The sequence below is a fragment of the Rhinopithecus roxellana genome, chromosome 11 (assembly GCF_007565055.1).
Source record: "Rhinopithecus roxellana isolate Shanxi Qingling chromosome 11, ASM756505v1, whole genome shotgun sequence".
Classification (NCBI taxonomy): domain Eukaryota; kingdom Metazoa; phylum Chordata; class Mammalia; order Primates; family Cercopithecidae; genus Rhinopithecus; species Rhinopithecus roxellana.
In genome coordinates, this window is record NC_044559.1 from 139,163,356 (window position 1) to 139,169,822 (window position 6,467).

At 40.9% G+C, this 6,467-nt stretch overlaps 1 pseudogene; it reads right to left on the reverse strand.

The window, feature by feature from the left end:
• Positions 1-3,443: 3,443 nt before the first annotated feature.
• Positions 3,444-4,547, reverse strand: LOC104671926 (annotated as a pseudogene).
• Positions 4,548-6,467: the final 1,920 nt, after the last annotated feature.

Genomic DNA, 6,467 nt, shown 5'->3' on the forward strand with positions numbered 1-6,467 from the left:
CATTAGCTGCAGGCAAGCACTGGTTGTGCCTGACTTCATGGGAGTGTGGAAGTATCCTTCCTGTGTGCATGAAATAGAAGAAATCCAGAACCAGTCCATGCAATGTAAGGTTCTACCACAAGCAATAAAAGTCAGTAAAATCTCAACACTGTGGCAGAAACAGCTAATTGCTTAGTCAGTGTTCATACTCCTCTACTTCCTAATAGCACTCTTGTATGTCAATACCCACTGAAAAGTATCTAACTCCACAGATACCCTATTAGCTAAGGGGGGACATATGACCCAATTTTGGGTGTTTGGACGGAATCAGAAGTCACCAGGGGTGAGGCTTAAAGCAAAAAAATCTTGTTGCTGATCTGACAATGCTGGCTTGTGCCTTTGGCCTCTGTCCTTCCCCTGCCATCCATCTTCTTCCTCCCATCTTGGACCCTGGACACGGTGGGAGCACGGCAGCCATCCTGTGATCCCAGCACAGGAGCCTCACCCTGAGGACGGCAGGGCAGGACTACTTATGGGAACTGGTCTTAGAGATGGTGTTGAGCCGCTAGATCAGCTGTGGGCTTCTTCCCCTACATCGCTGCAGACAAATAAGCCAGCACTGCTAGGTGCTCTGTTACTTGCAGACAAACCGAATCTAAATGATGCAAATAAAACATTTCTATGATCACATGCCATAAATAATGATGTATTCATACAGTATAATTCTGGGCATTTTAGAAATATTTACAAAAATTGTCACAATAACATCACCTTTTAGGTAATTAAATGGCAAACTTTCTATAATGAATTTAGAACAATTTTTCTACAGGAAAACGGAGGGAAAATAAAATATTATCTACATGTAAGACCCACTTTAGGGAATAAGTTGTATGCTTTGAACTTCTTGTAAAACTAATCAATCTAACATAATAATTTAAGACATTAAAGTTAGTTATTCAAACATTGATAGTGATAAATATAGCAGTTGTATCCATTCCTCCTCCAGGTAATTAAGACATTCTGGTTTTTTGATGTAAATTATTTTTTAAACATGCAGTTCATTTAGCAATACATGTATTGACAGCTGCACCTTCAAAAAAACTTAAAAAACCAGGGAATGCAACATTAACTTGTTACTAAACTAAAAGAAATTTAGCTGAGATAGTGTTTCGGAAATTGCTAGGGAAATAGCCTGTTCTTTGAAAAGAAAATAAAAGCATTTACTGGGGCATAAAATCAAATTCATTATTTGGCAAATTTCTTGCTAAAATACCATGTCCACATGCATCTCTATCCCAGCAATTCTGTTTTGTTGTGAATTATGTAGAACTTATTTTAATGTGTTTGCTTTACTTAAAAAAAGGAATGAATTATAGTAATCTTTTCATCATGCTTGCCTCACTGGAGTGGAGCTCTTAGGAGAGCTGTTCCAGGTGTAAGAGCCCCATCGCAATCCTTCCGCCTTTCTGAAACGCCCATACAGGATCTTGAGGGCCTCTGGCCAGCGTTATTTTTTTTAATCTCCCCCATTCCTTTAAACTTTATTTATATGAATAAAAGAACCTGAGACAATTTAGTTCAATTTTAATATTTTCCAAGCATTATTTTGACCAGGTAGCCAGGTTTAAGTAATGAACATTGACAGTGTCCATTATATAACTATACTTGAAGTTATTAAGGACTTAACCATTTTCTAATATTAGCCTATTTTCTACACTGTTTTTCACATATATGCCCATTAAAAAATGGAATGTCTGTTACATTTATTGGTTTGTGAGTGTTTCTAGAAAACTGCAGTATGTGTGAAGGCCAATTTCCATGCTGGCATTGCATACATTCAAATATTAACGCACAGAGGCACAGAATTAGAGAAACAAGAGAGCATATTCAAACACTAGCATGCCCCATTCCCCTTTTTATTGCTTGTTTGCTTAGTACTTCTTAAAACAAAAAGAAAGAATTGAATTCAACCTTCAGCTACCAAAGAAAGAGTAACAGCAGGGCACATACTCAGGGCTCGAATGAAATTGTAAGCACAGTAGACATTGGTATAACCTTATTATCCAAAACTCTTCTCAACCAGGGGCTTCCTTGGTAACAATATGATTTATATTGAAATATACACAATAAATGTGTTCTTTGGGAATTTAAGAACTCAGACTATCCAAATTTGAATTCAGGTCTGTAGGAAGTGAGAAGCCTGTACTAAGCAACTGTGCTACGTTTCTGCTGCAGTTAGGTTATTTTGGACAATTATACCTAAACCATCCTTGGTTTCATCCAGCAAAATGTATAGAGTACAAACAGGAAAGCATGCCAGCCAGTTAGGGGTTTAATAACGTGTGGTTTTTATTCTCTTGCTCTGAAAACTTGTATCAAAAAATTTTTAAATTAAGGAAAATAACTCAAGATTTATAGGCCTCGTGTGCTTTAAAAAAGAAAAAAAGGTACCCACTAATTTGCTCAGATATAGCAGGCTTAATGGTTCCATATTTTGAAAAGCTGTTAAGAATGGTTTCTAACGCAGGAGAGGGAAAACATCCACTATCCCTTTTCAGAATTTAAATGGAAGGCAGAAACATTCTTTACACCCAAAACCTATGGCAGCAGTTCAAATTTGACCAAGGTAAATGTAGATGGAGATGTTCTAAACACAGCTAGGACTCAGCAAGTCTAACACACTAAAATCATATGATTACATTTTAAATGAAAATGCACAAAAACCAATTAGAAATTTTGAGATTTTTTTCATTTGAAGGTAATCTTAATGCTGTTAAATTCACAAATGCTAATTTAAATACCCAATCCTATTTATCTAAAACACACATTGCAAACACACAAATTATCTATTCTCTCCACATGTCAGCGCCCATTCATACCATGGTTTGGAAATGGGGAGAATAGATTCCCCTTAAACTGCAAGTCAGCAGTTGTCTCTTTACAGTTAACTTTAGCAAAATTCATACAAAATAGTGATTAACAATGATCTTTGTTGCTTGTTAACTCACAAGGAAACACCTTCAAAACTGCAATTTGTTAAAGTTTCTGTATTAAAATGTAGAAAAACTGAACTAAACAAGCAACGAAAAGTTAAAAATTCCTTAATTTTTTATTTCTGGTACCACTACCACAATTTACAGGGCAATATACCTGATGTAATGAAAAGAAAAAGAAAAAGACGAAGCCACAACAGAAAGACCTCTGGAATGTACATCTAATTGACACTACATTGCATTAATCAATAGCTGCACTTTGTGCAAACTGTGGCTATGACAGTCCTGAACAAGAAGGGTTTCCTGCTTAAGCTGCAGTAACTTTTCTGACTATGGATCATTGTTCCTTCTATGGCAGATTTCTACAATTCCTCTAATGCATTTCGGGCAACTGTCTCAAAGTAACCTGCAGCTTTCCTGACAACTCCTCGCTCTCTCTCCTTCTAAGAGTTGTAGCCCTTTTCTGGTGTTTTAAGAACCTCCTGCTATACCATATCCACCACTTCCACCACCAGATCCATAACCACCACCATAGGGACTGCCTGAGCTTCTTCCACGAAAACTACCCCTGTTCATGGGTCCATAATTTGATTGCTGTTGTCCACTATAATTTCCAAAATCATTATAGTTCCCACCACCACCATAGCTCCCACCGCCAACATTTCCTACTTCATGGTAACCATCATATCCTCCACCACCTTGGTTTCCATATCCTGGTCCACTACCACCATAGGCCCCTCTACTACTATAAACAGGACCACTGCCATAGTTGCCACCATTACCTCTAAATCCATTATATCCACATCACCTCCTCCATAACTACCTCTGCTGCCACCACCTCCACCACCACAGCCTCCTCTTCCACCAAAGTTTCCACCACGGCCCAAATTACCTCCACCACTTCCAAAGTTTCCTCCGTGACCCATAAAATTGCCAGATCCACCTCCACGACCCCGCTGTGATCCAGCAGACTGCATCTCTTGTTTAGAAAGGGCCTTTTTCACTTCACAGTTACGCCCATGAATAGTGTGGTATTTCTGAACAACAATTTTATCAGCTGTATCATGATCATTAAAAGTTACAAAAGCAAATCCTCTCTTTTTTCCACTCTGTCTTCTATAACTTCTATGGTTTCAATCTTGCCATACTTTTCAAAGTAGTATGTCAAATTATATTCTTCTGTATTTTCTTTAATACCAGCAACAAAAACATTCTTCATTGTTAGATGGGCACCAGGCTTTACAGAATCCTCTCTAGAAACAGCTCTCTTTGGTTCCACTACAGGCCCATCAACCTTGTGTGGTCGAGCACACATTGCTGCATCCACCTCTTTAACACAAGAATAAGTCACAAAACCAAATCCCCTGGAACGTTTTGTTTGGGAGTCTCTCATTACCACACAATCTGTGAGTGTGCCCATTTCTCAAAATGTTCACTTAAACTATCATCTGTAGTTTCAAAGCTCAGACCACCAATAAACAGTTTTCTCAACTGCTCTGGTTCCTTTGGATCATGGCCCTCCTCCCCCGTCCGCGAGTCGGGCTGGGGGCGACCGGGCGGCGGTTTGACCTCCATTTTGAGACAGGACTCACCTCTTCCAACTCGAGTTCAATATGGGACCCAGAGGAAGGTGACCAGCATTTTCATTTAGACAACTCTGCCTGGATCAGCACACTTTCCCTCTGCAGTTCAGGACTTACTCTGAACTTACTTGATAACTTGTTCTGACTTCAGGAAAAACCACATTATCTTGCGGTATCTCAATCGAGCCACTGACATGGGCCTGAAAATGGCTTTTTAAATGGTGAGATGAGGCCGGTATGTACTTTTGGATCAAAAGTGAAGTAAGGAGGAGCCAGGGAAGATGAGAGTTGCTGGTAATTTTGGTGCTCTAGATGCCCTAGACCTGGGAATGGGAGAAGGGTCAGGGATGCTGGCTGGAAAACATTTTTTCCTGAGCTGTGGACATTTCAATTTTTCTCACTCCACATTTCTACCACATTTAGTTATTCTTTGAACATGTTTTGCATATTTTACTTGCATGCAAATATTCTCCCCAAATCCACTATTTCAGTGCTAAGCAGCCCAGCTCCAGTCCCGTCTTCTCTGGGAGCTTTCCAGATCTCGCCATCTTCCTCTGAGATACCATAGCTTTCTGTCTGTGTTTGACTGTGCCATGTCTTGAGCCTGCCCTCTCACTGTTCTGCCAGCTCTTAGAAGGCTGGCATCATTCTTATTCTTCTCTGACTGTCCCAGGTGTTTGGCATGCAGTGGATGAATCTAAAAGGAGCTTCATGTGTGCTTGAACAGAATGAAAGGACAGCTGTGATTTTCTCCTCTGTGCAGCTGATGCCTTCTCTGTCCCGTCCAGAAGCAGGATTACACTGAGATCCCTGGAGTTGTTTGTGGCCCTTGTAAAATTAAATGCCAAGAGAATCTTGGTTAACAGAAGAAATGGAGAAGGATCAACTTCTAGTTTTCTATGCCAGAGGTCAGGGCATTGCTTCTTCTCTGTGAATTGCTCTGACTTGCTGAATTGAAACTTTCTTTACTTTTGGGCAGATAAGAGTAATTTGGGGGCAGATAAGAGCTTCTGGGAAGTTGTCATTGCAATTGGCTTGGCAGTGATGCTGCTACAAAATGATTATCCAGGACTTGTTTTTTTCCTAGTTTGATTTATTTTAAAAAACCTAAGAATTACTTGATTTAAAAATAATAGGTCAAGACCTTCTGGCACTACTGAAACTTCTGAGTGGCCCTCAGATGGTCGCTTGAGAATCTATTCAGACAATCCAGCAGTTGGCAGATGTAACACTCATCATGCCTCTGCACTCTTTTGTCATTAGTTGATTACACAACAAGTATCAGCGGGCTGGGCACGGTGGCTCATGCCTGTAATCCTGGCACTTTGGAAGTCTGAGGTGGGCAGATCACAAGGTCAGGAGATTGAGACCACCCTGGCTAACACGGTGAAACCCCGTCTCTACTGAAAATAAAAAAAATTAGCCGGGCGTGGTGGCGGGCGCCTGTAGTCCCAGCTACTTGGGAGGCTGAGGCAGGCGAGCGGCATGAACCCAGGAAGCAGAACTTGTAATGAGTCAAGATCGTGCCACTGCACTCCAGCCTGAGCGACAGAGCGAGACTCCTTCTCAAAAAACAAACAAACAAACAAACAAAAAACAAATAGCAAACATGAAGTTGTGTGCCCGAGTGAAGCCCTAGCAAAGGAATCAAAGAGCAAACTTTTACATGTAGGTCAGCAACTGTTGGTGTGCTCCATGGGGAATTTACCCTCAGGGCACACTTGGGCCCCCACTGCGCCACCATCACTGCTGACCTCCCTGCCCAGGGGAAGGACTCCGTGTTCCTCTCCCAGGCGGATTCTCCCTCCTCATGCCACTTGTCCTCCCCACCTCCCATTTACTTATGTGCATCAACACAAAGCTGTCCATGGACTCTCTCCTTTGTTCTGGAGTTATCATTCTGGGAATAAAA